The sequence below is a fragment of the Acipenser ruthenus genome, chromosome 1 (assembly GCF_902713425.1).
Source record: "Acipenser ruthenus chromosome 1, fAciRut3.2 maternal haplotype, whole genome shotgun sequence".
Classification (NCBI taxonomy): Eukaryota; Metazoa; Chordata; class Actinopteri; order Acipenseriformes; family Acipenseridae; genus Acipenser; species Acipenser ruthenus.
Window position 1 is genome coordinate 27,048,383 of NC_081189.1, and position 15,323 is coordinate 27,063,705.

A 15,323-nucleotide genomic window follows, 5' to 3' on the forward strand; every position below is an offset into this window, starting at 1 on the left:
TTGGTTTTCTGCTCCTCCCAAAGTAACTTTATTCTTTCAATTATTTGTAGTTGTAGATACCTTGTATATTAATATTGCAGTAGTAAGCTTTAATAATGAAGAATCTTAAACTATTTTGACAGTAACAAACCTATTGTCCAGGGTTGAAAACATTACAATTATTGTAGGAAAATAAGTCATCCTACAGTATATTAATTTCGCAGTTTCTGATCAATTGCAATGCTCTTTTTCAGTATTAGTGCATGTTAGTGATAATGTTACATGAGGCTGAATAAATACAGTAGGAATTGCTAAAGCAGTGACAGCAGAAGTGTGTAGAGTTAAAATGAATCGCTGAACCAGAGGACAGCATGACTGATCAGAACCGCTTCTCATCTCCCACTGGAGATGCGAGGTGACAGGGGTATAGTGGAGCTGCCCACTCTAGTTACTGAGTTCACAATCTGGGGATATACAGAGGTTGTCAAAAATATTGATACCCACCTGTTTTTTCTATGCCAAGTGCTCCAATTCACTAAACTCAACTGTGTTAACATCTGAATTGGAAATGATTTAGCAAAATATAAAAGTAAAAAAAAACAATAATACATTTTCTATTGCTTTAATTTACGTTTTAGAGTAAACAAAACAATTACAGTTAATTACAGTTAACAATCTGCTAATAAATAAATAATAATAATAATAATAATACATTAAATAAAATATTATAAGAAATTGTTTTTAAAAGTAGATTAAATTATTTTCTTTATTTTTTTACATTCATATTTTAGGAACCTGTCCATCTGTGTGCCAGTCATGTATCTATATTATTTGTTTTTATGATATTGCTATGTCTAATTTTGTATAACTGTGTCAGGGAATGTATAGTACTAAAATGCATGTTACAGATATGCTAACTTACAGTACACTGTTTGTCACCGTGCATTTCTTACAGCTGGATATACTGTAACTGTACTGCTAAATACTGTAAGTTTCTTGCAGTGGTTAGCTGGTTTGAAATTAGTCATTTTCTTTTAATTCTGTTCAAATTGCACAATTACAATTTTAGTTGACTCCAGGCCTGATGATATTTAAAAGAAAAAAAAAACAACTAAAAATATGAAACCTCAAATATATCTGAGGAACTAATCTCTTACAGTTTCAAAATAAGGATTAATAGCTCAATTATAATGTTGAAGGCATATTTTGAGAGAATGCTAAAGAAAAATATTCATCATCAAAGCCATCAAAGACCTATTGAGCAAGTAGCCTACATTTCATTCTGCACTACTTGCATTAATAGATGTGCTATAATCAAGGCACAAGGGATACACTACTAATATATTGGGCACCAGTACAAATGTTTTCTTTTCTCCATGCATTATTAGTTGCTGTAGGGTTTAGTTTCCAGAGTAGTACAGGCTGTCAAATGATTGTCCTTGCATGTTGTGAAACTTTGCATATTTATTTTCTATTATTTTATCTTTGAAATAGAATGTGGGAGTTTATTAGGCCTAAATGGGTTCTCTAAATCTACTGACCTGTTGCTTCCATCCACTAGGTGGGTTTTTAAAGAACATGTAACAGCAAAAAGGTAATTATTTTGTTATGACAAAAATGATATCTGATATAGCAAATTAGTAATAATAATATTACATAAGAGGCTCTGGATTAGACAGGTTTTTTTACTGTACTACACTTGTTTAAACGCATCTCTCAAATTACATGCAATACTGTACATAGGTCATTTCACTTGATATCTTTGGGGTAAAGGCATTCTAGTCATTGGTGGAAGTACAGTACTGTACAGTAGCTATGATAGTAAAGTTATTTAAAGGGTGGATATATAATTCAAATTCATGAAAAAAGTGAAATGACCTAAGTATACAGTAGTAATAGAAATGGCCAACGTATGACAAACTACCAGAAAGTAAGAGGTGGTGAACAGCAGTAACTTGTGCTCGTTTGTTTTGACACTGATTCAAAATGCTTAGGGATATTTATTTATTTGCAAAGTTAATTTGTAGAAACTGGCATTTAATATTTAGAGCAATACTATCATCTAACTAGTGAACTGCTTGCACAATAAAACAGTTTCATAATTTAAATAATGCACATTTAAGAAGAATGCCTTGAAAAGGTCATTTTATAACTTTTCCAAAAATTGCTTTAGATTTGTTTGGACCAGTGGCAGAAACTGAACAATAATGGATCTTCTTATGGGCTGCATTAAAGTCTACATATTGTCAGTTTTGCAGCTCTGGATATGAAGTTGGAAAATGAATTGCTTGGACTGGCACACTAGCAGTGGATCATACAGTTCCAAGGCACACAGACATACAGTACTGTACAAGTAATTCCAAGTTTGCAAAAGCATTAAAATGGGCTTGAGAGAGCTGCAGTATATAGTGAATGGAAGTGCATGACAGGTACAGTTTTTTTAAATTATTATTATTATTATTGTTAAATAGCAGACACCTTTAGCCAAGGCAACTTACAGAGACTAGGGTGTGTGAACTATGCATCAGCTGCAGAGTCACTTACAATTACGTCTCACCCGAAAGACGGAGCACAAGGAGGTTAAGTGACTTGCTCAGGGTCACACAATGAGTCAGTGGCTGAGGTGGGATTTGAACCGGGGACCTTTTCTTTAACCACTGGACCACACAGTCTCCTATGTAGGAACCCTCTAAACATCTTTTAATGCTTTTGCAAACAAAGTATTTTGAACTATGTCAAATGTTTCGTATATCCAGAGGCTCAAAACTGACATGTACAGGTTTTAATGTAGCCTTTACAATCTGTTTCTGTTAATATTCTCAGATGACCTTTTGCATATATTCTTCTTAAATGTACATTGTTTAAATTATGAAACATTTGTGTTGCTCAAGTATTACAGTAGCTAGATGATATTATTGTTCTAAAAAGTCTATGCCAGTTTCTGCAAATTAATTCAGCAAAAAAAAGAAAAAATCTAACAAATAACCAGAAGCATTTTGAATTGATGTCAAAACAAATGTGTGCGTGTCCCTGCTGTACAGCCTGCCTGTTTGTGTATTGATGTATTGATTGTGAACCCTGTATTAAGAATCATGGCAAGAAGTGATTTGGTTACCAGCCTGTGACTGCGGTATTTGAGTTCCTGAAGCACATGTTTATTACATTTGTCTCAACAGACAGGTGAGTTTTTTTACCTACAGGATTAATGATTAACCCAGTCCCAAAGGTTAGGATAGAAGCTACTGGATGGGACTATTTATAAAAAGGCTTGTTTTGCATTTTTAGAACATGCGGTACTGTAAAAACAGTGTTGAGTGTCATTGTTTAAACAAATTATCAGCGTGGTACTTTAGATCAAGTCAAAATGTAAATGTATTTAAAGTAGGGGTGCAACGCTTCATTGCTGATAAATTAATTGAGACGCAGAGCAGGATCAATAGCAATACATACAATATTATTATTATTATTATTATTATTATTATTATTATTATGTTTCAGGGAGACATCGTCATAATTGTAAATAAAATTAGCTGTACTGTAGGCTCATTCAAAATGTGTCTCCATCACATAAAGAAAATCCTAGCTCAGGGCTGCCCTGTAATAATGAATCCAGTTGTTATGGAGTCATTTTCTGTTCTGTTCTGTAGCCTTGAGAACAACCTTTATTTTCTACATGGGATTTCAGAGTCCAGTAGCTGAAGCCCCAGGAAGTTGTTAAAACAATTAAGGGCTCTTGACTGTTAGTGCATAGAACGGTTACCATAGTACCCTCTGCACCCTAGTCTTAGGTGATGATGTCAGTGTGCATGCTAGGCTAATTCAAAGCATCTCTTCGCCAATGAGTCACTCCGAGCTGAAGATCAGAAGTCTCTTCTCTGTTCTTTTACTGTGTTTCAGAGGCAGAATGTGAGCAGGTAAGCAGCTTATGGAATAAGTATGTGTGTTTACTGCATGACGGTCCTTTAGTCTGCTTCTTGACAGGTACATAATGTGATTTACAAGCAAAAATACTTGTGTGCCAGCAATTACCTTGTTTGCATAAAATTATATATAAAAAGAAAACAGCGTTTGCAACAATATGGTATGAACTATATGTGGTGTAAATTATTTTAACTATGAATAAGCCATATATTTAAAGTTATTGATGCAGTAAAAAGCTTTGAGGTGATTGTAATCTGTATGTATAAATCTATACATTACAGTTAGTTTTACCTTGGCAGCAGGTGCTTGATCTGTGATTTTGCAGTACAATACTAATTTGGCTGTCTTGACGTTTATGACATTAGATTTATAGAGGAAGCATCATAGCAGCTGATTCACAAGGAGGCTTCCTGGAAAAATTGAATTGCACAATTGATTGATGTTTGTGTGTAAGAGGCACAGAAGATAGATTGGAAATCCTATTGTGATCCTCCTTTTAGGTGCATTGTGTTTGTGTGTTTATACCTTTTAAATGAAATATCTTCATGTACTGTGTGTGGGAGGCTAGGGCACTAAAATATCATGTGGCAGCTGCATGTTTTTAAAATGTAAATTGTTAATCGCATCTGCTTCATTAAAAAAAAGTAGGTGGGTAATTATTGACTTTTTTTTCTTATTCTTTTAAATCCATACAGTATATTGTAACTGCACAGTATGTGGAATACAAAGAATGTGACATTTGGTGTTTACTAGATGGAGCCTATGTAATTTCAGTTGCATGTACAGTACCTTTGAAAAAAGGCAGGACTATGGACAAACAAAACCTGTATGTTGTTAAACTGTTATGTTAATTTGACCCCAATACTGTAAGTGCCAACAGTTTTTTTTTTTTTTTTTTTTAATTTAATTTATTTTCTTTCTTCTTGCCATGAACATTAACGAAACACAATGGGCTTATATGAGCGACAATAAATGGAATGGCAATGGATACAGTACTTTGTTTAAATATAGCCTGCAGGTGGAGTATTATGTTGGGCTACACAATTTCTTGTTTAATAAGTACAATACAGTTATCTTTTAAGCTACAGTATCTCATTTTATCAGCTCTTTATATCTACCCTAGTTTTTTTATGCTTTCTCAATGCATCTACTGTAGCATTAACTATAAAGATATCCTGAATATTAAATTGCACCTTTCATGAAATATTGCACACCTATTTGTTTCCTTATTTGTTCTCTAGTCCTGGTAAAGACACGTCAAAGCTTTTGCCCATTATTCTATGAACAAATAAGCTAGGGGTGTCGGGTATAAAAAGGTTCCATTTATTCACCTGAGGGCTGCTGTAAAAGGGCCAACCTCAGAAATTCTTGCGGTGTGTCAAAGGTCACAGGGGGACTGTAGGATCATACTGTGTTTTGTTTTAAAGAAACCGACGGGAAGACTGTGTTTAGAACAAAGACATCCGAGCAATGGAAGCTGAAATTGAAAGAACGTTCATTGCTATTTTTATTATGGCACTACATATGATTTTAGACAGCCTACTAATTTTTTTATTTATTTTTTTTAAATGAAGTCTTCACATTGTTAAATGTAAAACAATAATACATCCTAAAAAATCCTTAACTTATGCAGCTCCTGGCAAAATCCCTTTTTTTTGTTTTTTGTTTTTTGTTTTTGGCTAACGTCACTTAGTTTTTATGTGTCAAGTTCCACATGTTTCATCATGACCGTGAACAGAGAGCTTTAACACCTCCTGGCTACGTGATTACGCACTTCCTTTGTAGCCAGTTTGGCTGCATCGAGTATGAGATACAAACCTGACCAGATAGCTGCGAGCAGTAGAGTTATCTCACATTATCACCACTGTGACTCTCCAGTCTTTTCATACGTGGGCGTAATATAAACTGAAGTTCAGACAGCTTTAGCCGTAACCATTAAAAACGTATTTAAAAAAAAAAGAGGGAATTTATCGATTTAAAAAACGAAGAACCCTAGTTATTTGTGACTGTAGTTCAGAACTATATATGAACATTCAGTGAATGAAACTAGAAAAAAAGGGAATACATGTGCTAGCATGGGTTATTTCAATAAAGCAAAACGAAAATGATCACATAATGTACTGCACAAAAAATACGAAGCGTATTAGAACTAATTCAGAACTGTCCCTGTTGAACAGATTTTAACCGTCATACTTGCGTACAGTTACCTCTATTAAAAAGCTATAGTGGAACTCATGTACAGTACTTGTTGCAAATATCAAGCCTTGTTCTAAAGTCATCCAAATACAAAACAAGACAAAGAAATTAGGGTTAATAAGAACTAATATTCTCTGTAAAAGACATGATTTAAGCATCGGAATCTTCAATTATTCAGTCTCCATGTAAAAAGACTACAGGGGCCTAATTAAAATGACAGGAGACGAAGCCTTTCCCTGTTGGATAGGTGCTGTGTGGGTGGGTGATGTCAGGTTTTTTTTTTTCTTTTTTCATACTGCAGCAGCTTTTGCACATTTAAAATACTTTATATTTAATACTATATTTTATATACTGTATTAAAAGGTGCACAACAATGATCTCAGATCTACTCTGCTTACAATACACTGTTTGTCTACTGCGGCTGTCGTGCAGAACTTTATGGATTTGTTCACTAATTCACAAAGGAGAGTGATTCCAGTTTTTAAAGCAAACCATGATCTGTCTTTAAAAGGTTTAATGCTTGGCGTATGTTTTTGCAGGATGGCATTTCACACCATGCTAAATGATATCATGTACTGTACTGTGTGTTTGAAAATGTTGTCCACATTTAAAAGACAGCATACAAATACTGTTTCTTGTAATACTTAATTACAAGATTAACGTTGTTTTTTTTGTTGTACTTGTGATGTATTTCCTCTTTAGCTCAAGTAAAAGGAAATGGGCTGGGTCCAGACTGGAGCACTGTGACCAGCTGTGCAGATGGTGCTGAAGCTGTTTAGAACAGCACAAGAGCAGATGACTGCAGTGATATTTTGGTATAGTTTTGTTTTACTGAAGGAGAGTAAACAGATTGAGGAAATGGATCATCTAGTAAACCAGGTCAGGGCATGCTCCAGAGATGCCCCAAGAAGTAGGTGGATTACGTGGTTGCCAATCATGAACAGGCATGCTGGAGCTATTTACTGTATACTAATTTATACAAATGTTGAGAGATTTATAGTAGCAGGGAGTAACTTGTTTCATATTCTACAGTGTGCTGCAGATCTTTTGGAATCGATCTTGCATTCATTCAAATTAACGACAGAATGACTGGGTGTATCACACTGTTGCTAAGCAGATGAAGCTTGTTCTAGTGCAGTAAGGAAAATTCTCTGAATTCAATTTTTAATTTCAGGTTAGACATATTATTTTACTTCCATGCATGGTATTTGTTATATTAGATTACTCCATGAACATTCATGGAGTTCTGCGGTTATTTCACATTCACTCGGCCCCAGCAGATTTGCATGTTATTTGGCCCTCCTCAAGCGTGGCAGACAGTACTCCTATGAACTTTTTAAACTCGTCAGGAGTGCATTCATATAATCTACACTGAACTCCATATACTGTACAACTAACTTGTTCCAAAGCAAAGTCTACTCGCAAGCATCTGGTCTGTCAAGCAGATCTGTTTTAAATGGCCAAATTGAATCAAAACATTACTGCATGCCTTCTCTTGTCTTTGGCAAGGGCTCATAATCTTACTGCAAACCAGCCATCCAATTACCTTTTTTAATTTCCTACGGAGATCAGTTTATCTTTTGAAAGCAAAACTTTTCTGAATAATTTTAGTTTTGTCATTTTTTGGTCAATAGGGCCATTCCATGAAAGGTTCAGTAGCCCTCCATTTGTCACACATTGATATAAGACTAATAGCAAGACCAAGATCTGTGGTGATACAGTGTACAGTTTAATAATCAACAAGTCATCTTTTAAGTTAATGTCAATAATGTGTTTTTTTTTTCTTCTTTTATTTTTAAAAGACCCTGTGTGGTAACCTGCTCATAGTCTGCTTGCATCTAGGAGCTAAAAAGTCACGTCACTCCTGACTAAACTAACAATGTGTTAAAGCCTCTGGGGAGTTGCTGGCTGTTGCTTCCTTCCTTGGTGGCAGATAAAACTAAAAATAAAAAGTGCAGGTTTTTTTAATTTCTTTTGTGGAGCTAATGAATATGATTGTTCTACAGAAACAAACTGATGGTAAACTACTATAAGTAGTGCGTGTAGCATTGCATTGTCATTTTCTTATGTGTTTTAAATGGTATAGTAAATACATTAAATCCATGCCCTTCTGGTGTTACATGATGTGCACTTGACTTGTTCATGTCATATATTTGTTATGGTGTGTTCTGTCTATACAGCCACACGTGTAAGAAAGTGTTTCTATAACTGTAAGAATGAATTGTAATGTGGCTTTACAATTGAACACAGTATGCTTCCAGCTTGCTTGCTTTGATGCCTGTGAAACTAAAGTGATTTAATTTCACCCAGTGTTCCAGTTTTGTATTTAGTTCATTGCATCAGTTCACAGACTTTGTCATTTATAAAATCCTCACTGTAACATGTCACCATTGTGCTGCTTGTTCCTAACAGATCTTATCAAGGAGAAAAAAAGCATGCATGCATTTGATCCAATACTGTTCTCTAGAGAGTTTTGCTCTCAGTTTTAATACTGTAAAACTAAATAAGCATCACGGTTACTGCATTTTCTAACTTTGGCACTATAAATGTCTCTGAATTTTTCTCTGTAGAAGGGATTTAGACATGAGTGATATTTACATGATTTTTATTACTGATGTCCTTTTCTTTATGTTTCTGAGGTTTATTATAGTACATGAAATGTGTATGTGTGTGTGTGTGTGGGGGGGGGGGGGGGGTACTGTATGTAATTTGAAGTAACCTGTAGCATACTGTATTTTAAGTTGGTATTCTTTGTTGAGAAATGTGTCACAATGGTAGATGTACAGTAAGAGAACTGTAGTGAAACGATTGTTCCTGTAGTTCAGTGTGCTTGTTTTATCAGGAACTCTGGAATAAAAATGTGTTTGTGTCTTTGGTCAAAGATGATGTTTTGAGCATTTGTGATTACCAGCACTGGCCTCTGATACCAAGCCTAATGCCCATCTCTCAAGGTACAGTAAATGGCAGAACTGAAGATACTATACAGTAACTGCACTGACACTACAGATGTGTATTACAGTACAGTAATATCCCCCCAGGTTATGAAGTTGTTGCTGTATGCTTTTAGGAGAGATGCAGTGATATCTTTACAATAGGAAGAAAGACATAATAAGATGTTTCTTTTTCAAACTGGCTAGTGTCTGATCATTACACAATACTGTATATGGAATAGTTTTTAAATCATTTTAATAGCAAATGATAACTTAACATTGTGTAATACTGCATGCTTGCTTACAGTATTTTCCTAATTCTAATTTGGGAAAACAAATGGATACATTATATAACACAATCATGTCAAATTCAAACTAGAAGTACTACAAATAAACCACTGCCATACATTGTAGAGTATGATCAATGGATTCTTAATCCACTGTACTGTATTTGGAAGACCAAAGGGAGGCTTTTAATTTGGCAGAAACAACTTGAAGCACGACACAAACTGGAATTAAAGCATTATCTTTTTCAAAAACATTGCAGTGGCTTTGGTGTCTGACATTTAGTTCTAAAATGCACATGTGACTAACGTCTAGCAGGCAGGATACTGTTTAGAACAAATTGTTCAGAGTGATAGAATGAAACATGTCCTCATCGGACAAGAATTCATATTGGCTGTGAAGAATTTCTTGAAACTTCCATGTTTCTTAATGCAAAAAACACTTTTATGGGCAGAATTCATCATTCCAAATTTTGGCTGAACAGTTTTGAGCTAAACATGGCCCCTACTTTTTGATTCTTAAAAATGTTTATCTTGTTACATACAGTAATACTATATAATTTGTGTGTGTTTTTCTGCAAGTACAGTACACTCTAGCCTTAACTAAAATCGACTTCTAAAAGGTACTGTACATGAACCCTTGTGTGTGTTTTTTTGGGGAAGGGTTTTAACGCGAGCCATGAGAATGATCTCTTGGAAAATGTACTGTACTTTATTCTGTCCCATAAGCACAACTCAACCATGTAGTTTCTGTGTTACAGCGCAGAGAACTTGGGTTTATTTTGTCATTAATATGACTGTGCCAGCTGCTGTCTTGTGTTTGAGCTCCCTGTCACGTATGCTAAAGTGATTTCACAACTGGGGGAAGGAGAGGGAGGAGGGTTAGGAAAACGTGTCTTGAATACGTGCAACAAATGTGTGTGGCTTTTGTCCCATGTCTGCATTACTCCCTCAAGTGGTTATGAAATGTCTAAACCAAAGCTATTGCACAGGTGCAGTATCGGATCTACAGTAGACATTCAGAGGCTGTGCTATAGTTCCCCATTATCCAGTTATCACAGGAATGCACAGTACAGTAGTTTGTTGCTGTTGGTTCTACCCAAAAGGAGCATACATTTGTACTGTAAGATGTATTACTGATGGTCAGAAGTCAATGGTTATACTGTACATGGACATTTATGTCTGCATTTCAGATCATGCAAGGTGTGCAGTACTGTACGTGTGGCTGGAGTGGATGTGCGCTCACATGTAAAGCCTAGGGTGTATAAACTTTTGTTTGAAAGTTAAATGAGCAGGCTGTATAATTTTGCTCTTTCAATATTTGTTGCTTCAGTGCTGTTCTCTTGCCATGCAAAACTATACCAGTAAATGACTTTGACTTTGCATGTCTGTACATACTGTAGGTACTGCTCTTGTAAGGCTTCATTACCTTAAGGCACAGCTTTCTGAATTTGTCATACTGTAGTTTTTCTAAATGTATGGTAATGATCTGGTGATTAGCTAATAAATTAGCTGGAAACTAAAGGCTGTTTGAGTGTATTGGATAATGAAATGACAGGGGCAATTCAATACAGTATTTGTGTGAAATGACATTGCTGCATCACCTGTTTTCAAAAACAATACAAAGAAATTAGACCTCGCACTTGCCTCAGTGGTAAAACATTAGAACAATGTGGTCACATAACTTTACTACACAAGGGTACTATAAGATGTGGTGTATTGAATGATCTTAAGAATTGGTCCTGCTGTCGGGGTGGGACAGTATGTCTAGACTTTTAACTGTGGAACCCTGGGTTCAAATCTGAAATTTAGGTTTTGTTAAATCACAATGTATCATTGTACAGAAAGGCAATACTTTGCTTGCAGTAAAGTGTTTTTTTTCTCTTGTTAATATTTATGTTTTTTGTTCTTGAAATCTCATTACTGTAATGTATCCAAAGTTTTTTTTTTCTTAAGTTTTCTTAAACATTTATTCATAAAACAGTGAATGTATATCCCATAAATAAATATGTATATTGTGCAGCATTTTTCACTGTTTACAATAATCTATGCATTTTGAAAGTACATCTTTTATAATTATTGTTTTTTTTTTTGAGAAATGCTACATGTCCGAAGGAATTTGTCAAATTACCGTAATATTTCTTCAAGTTCTCCAGTGATTCTTGGAAGTTTTAAATAAAGTTTTGATTACCCATAATTCTCAAACCAAGTTATCTTCAAGATGGACCCAAGGTGAGTATTTTTCTATAAGTTCACAGTTTACCCTGGTATCCCCTGTGTGTCCCACTTATTGATCTCATTACTGTAATTTGTAGAATGTAAGACATAAGTGCCTGCGCTTTCAAGGCCATGTCTTTTGAAAATCACTATGGCTGCCAAGTATAGTAGCAGAATCATGATAGGCCTTCTCATTACTGTGTCAGTTATCTAATCAGAAACCCATTGCGGTAATGAGATGTAACATTACGGTAGTGATAACTGTAAGACTTGTTATAGAAAACGATGCTATTTCTAGCTACTTATAATATCTGCCCTAGAGCAGATTATTGTTGAATTTGTCTTTTCTTCAATTACTTTTTTTTTTTTTAGTGAGCCATTTCCTTTTATTCATTAAAAATTGCGCGAGCAAGGGTACAGAAACACAGAGAAAAGATCCAGAGTAGTGCTGAGCTTCTAGAGGAGTATTGAAGAAAGGAAAGAGATCCATATATACTGTATATTGCCTCTTAAATCAAGTGGCTTATCCCTTATGTATAATAGATAATCTACAATAAATAGGTATATAGAAATGATTATTAAATAAAAAATATATATCTTAACTTTCTATTGGAGAAATAATGTATTGCACTAATGTTTACATACATTTGTTGGTGTATAATACATAAAGTGAGATACAATTAAGAATAAGGATACACTGTTGTATGGAGTTAAATTAAGAACATTTGAATTTATATTTAAAAAAAATAGATTTAAAAACATTCTAAAATATAGATGGGATCAGTAAGTAGTGCTAGTTAAAGCTGAACATAGAAACCACATCTTATTTTACCTCCAAAATAAGATGTGAAAATGATGTCTGTAAGTACCATAAGGAGGTGAAGGAGACCCTCTTCAGAGGATCACATGCCCAAGTAACACTCCATACTGGAGTTATCTACCCGAGTGGTGGTAGGGTAGAATAATTTGCAACCATCTCTGCATGATGATGTCACCACATGGGCTCATTTGGAACTTGTGCTGGATTACTATATCCGATGGCTCAACATCTTGGTATAGAAACAACACATGTTTCTACAGTACCTCACTGCCACAGTGCCTTTTATTAGTGTCCTGCATTGGGTCGGGTTCGGGTCGGAATGTGAACTTTTTCGCGGTTCGGGGCGGGTCAAAAAATTTAACTTTGTATCAGGCTCGGGTCTGAATTTTGAATCGCCAAAAACATTTTCTCTTCTTTCAGCGTACTCGTCTGTAACCCTTTCCCAAATAATGTATTAGAACCGGTATTTTCTGCACTAAAGCAGGAGACGGTTATGGAGGAGTCAGCTGACTAAGTGTTCTCGGTTTGTGTTGCCGCTTGTTTGATGCGTCGCAAGATCCCTTTATCACGTCTGCTTGGTGATATTAAAAATGTCTCTGGACGAGGTGAAACAAAATGTAGCGCAGGGTTTATATCATGTGAATAATAGTTAGAGAGGTAAATCAGAAGTGTGGAATTCTTTTGGAATAATAGCGAACGGAAAATAATGAACATACGACTGGATTCGTGGCTTGTAAAACCTGTCATTGTTTATGGTACATCTCGGCAAAAGCACAGGTGTAGCTCCCTTTCAACTGGTGGAATGAAAGGAATGTATTTTATAGTAAAGTAAGTAGAGATAGTTAATATGTTAAAATATTTCCAGACCACTAGAGAAAGCTACCACGCTGTATAGCCTATTGTATGAACTCAATCTGTGGAGAATGGTAGAGATATCTGTGTATGAATGTGGGAGCCGCAGGCAGTATGTAAAGGACAAACATTTGCGCGTTCGGGTAGGGTTGCTGGTCTTATTAAAGCAGGTCTGGTTGTGGGTAAGAAGCTGCAGGACTGACTTTCATGAAGGGATTTCAGTACGTTAAGTGGAGTTATAGTGGAGCATCCCATGGAAAAGGAGCCCCTGATGGTGTTGGAGGAGCGCTTAAGAATTCGGCTGACAACGTCGTTGCCCACGGAACAGATGTACCAGATGTTGACACACTAATGGAGCAACTCTCACAGCTCAAGCTTTACAGGGTAACTGAAAAAGATATCGAAGGGAGTGCTGAACTAGTACCCCCATCCCTTAAAAGAATACCAGCAACCAGGAAGTTTCACCAGGGAAGATTTTGTTATTATCAATCTGATATAATTAATTTTGTAGAACTCCATTTTAGAGCAGGTTTAATTTACAATAATTGGTTGAATATGTCTATGTTCTGTTTCCGGGTGTTGTCACACAAGTATGGAAATATGAATAGCATTTTAAGTAGGCCTAGATCTTCTTAAATTAATCATTGTTTGTTTTTTTTGTCCTATCATCTCATTAATCTATTTTGTGACTTTCAGGTGGTATGTGAACATTATGAAGTGGATGCAATGAGTCGGGATGGAGTATGTGTGTGTGTGTGTGTGTGTGTGTGTGTGTGTGTGTGTGTATATATATATATATGCTTAAACAAGTACATTAAATAAAGATGACATCTCAAAGATATTCTGTGGTATGGTAATGAGATGCCATTGTTTGAACAATTACAGATTTTATCAACAATTCATGAATAGTAAAAAAAAAAAAAAAAAAAAAAAAATTGAAAAAAATAACATCCGGGATCCTGAGTGGCGCATCCGGTCAAAGTGCTCCGCGGGGGAGTGCAGGATATGGTGGGGTGGTAGCGGTGAGCTGAGCTTAAAATACAATTGGATATATCAAATGGGAGAAACGGGGTAAAATTAAAAAATAAAATAAAATAATAACTTGATAAAGATGATTACATCACAAGTGCCATAAGTACCGATTTCCAAGCAAGCTGTGCAGGAAAATTGCTATACGTATTTTTACACACTAAATTTAAATTTAGTGCGTATTTCTGATTTTTTTAATGTGTAAAAACAGCAGGTACGCAGCTTATCTGACCATTGCACATACCTTTTCTGTAGAAAAGACTGAAAACGCCAGTGCCGCTCACAAGAAATAAATTAACTTGACTTGCTGTATACAGTACTGTATCATTTGAACGGGAATGTTTTTTCACCTTCCTGTTCTATACTCACACTTGTTGATGTGAAGTTGCAGTTTATTCCATGGCAGGAGAGGGAGTGTTGAATTTGCCATGGCAGTGAAAAGGGTAAATGTGGTGACGCTCTATTGATTTAAAGGAATTTTAGTCATCAATACAGCATGATATGATTGAAGGGGCTCATAAAGAGAAGATGTCAAGGTTGCAGTTGGACTGCACTGCACAGTGCATACAGAGGTTAAATGTATTAAACTACTGTAGGGAGAGGTTGTAAAAAGATGTTCAATCAAGAATGGTAAAGAAAACAAAAATTACAGTTGGCAAATGATTGACATGTTTGCAGTTGAAGAGAGCTCCCTATATACGTCAATTCTGACCTTTCTAAATGCTGCCCGGGTGCGCAGGAGGCTTTCCTGTTTCCTTGCTTTGTGTTGTGGAAGTCTTGTAATTGTGTAGGTGAAACTGATGGATCATGGGAACTGGAATTGGAAAGAAAGACCTTTTTTGAATGCAGTGTCCTTGTATAGAACAGAAGAGCAAAAAAAAAATGCTTATAGGCTTATTGAATTGAATACTGAAATTGGTTGCTGTGGGAGGCAAGGTGTCTGGAGGTTAACTAAAAACTCTGCAAATAACTTGCCTTAAAGCACTTTGTTTCACAATAATGGTTGCAGTACTATAGCCATTGAAGTTAATGAGACTTAAAGAGTTGGTCATTTAAATATAATTACTCTACCATGTACAAAGGTACAGTTTTTAA

General features: G+C 35.5%; 1 protein-coding gene across 4 annotated transcripts in view; it reads left to right on the top strand.

Annotated features, from left to right (window-relative positions):
- LOC117409376 (peptidyl-glycine alpha-amidating monooxygenase B) overlaps nt 1-15,323 on the top strand; it is a 96,592-nt gene that overhangs the window by 3,132 nt on the left and 78,137 nt on the right. The window contains exon 1 of one of the 4 annotated variants that reach the window (XM_059022869.1): nt 3,758-3,893. The exons of the other annotated variants lie outside the window; for them this stretch is intronic. The gene's annotated coding sequence lies outside the window, so the exon portion shown is untranslated. Of the gene's footprint in view, nt 1-3,757; nt 3,894-15,323 lie in introns of those variants that run through there. 4 annotated transcript variants of the gene reach the window in all.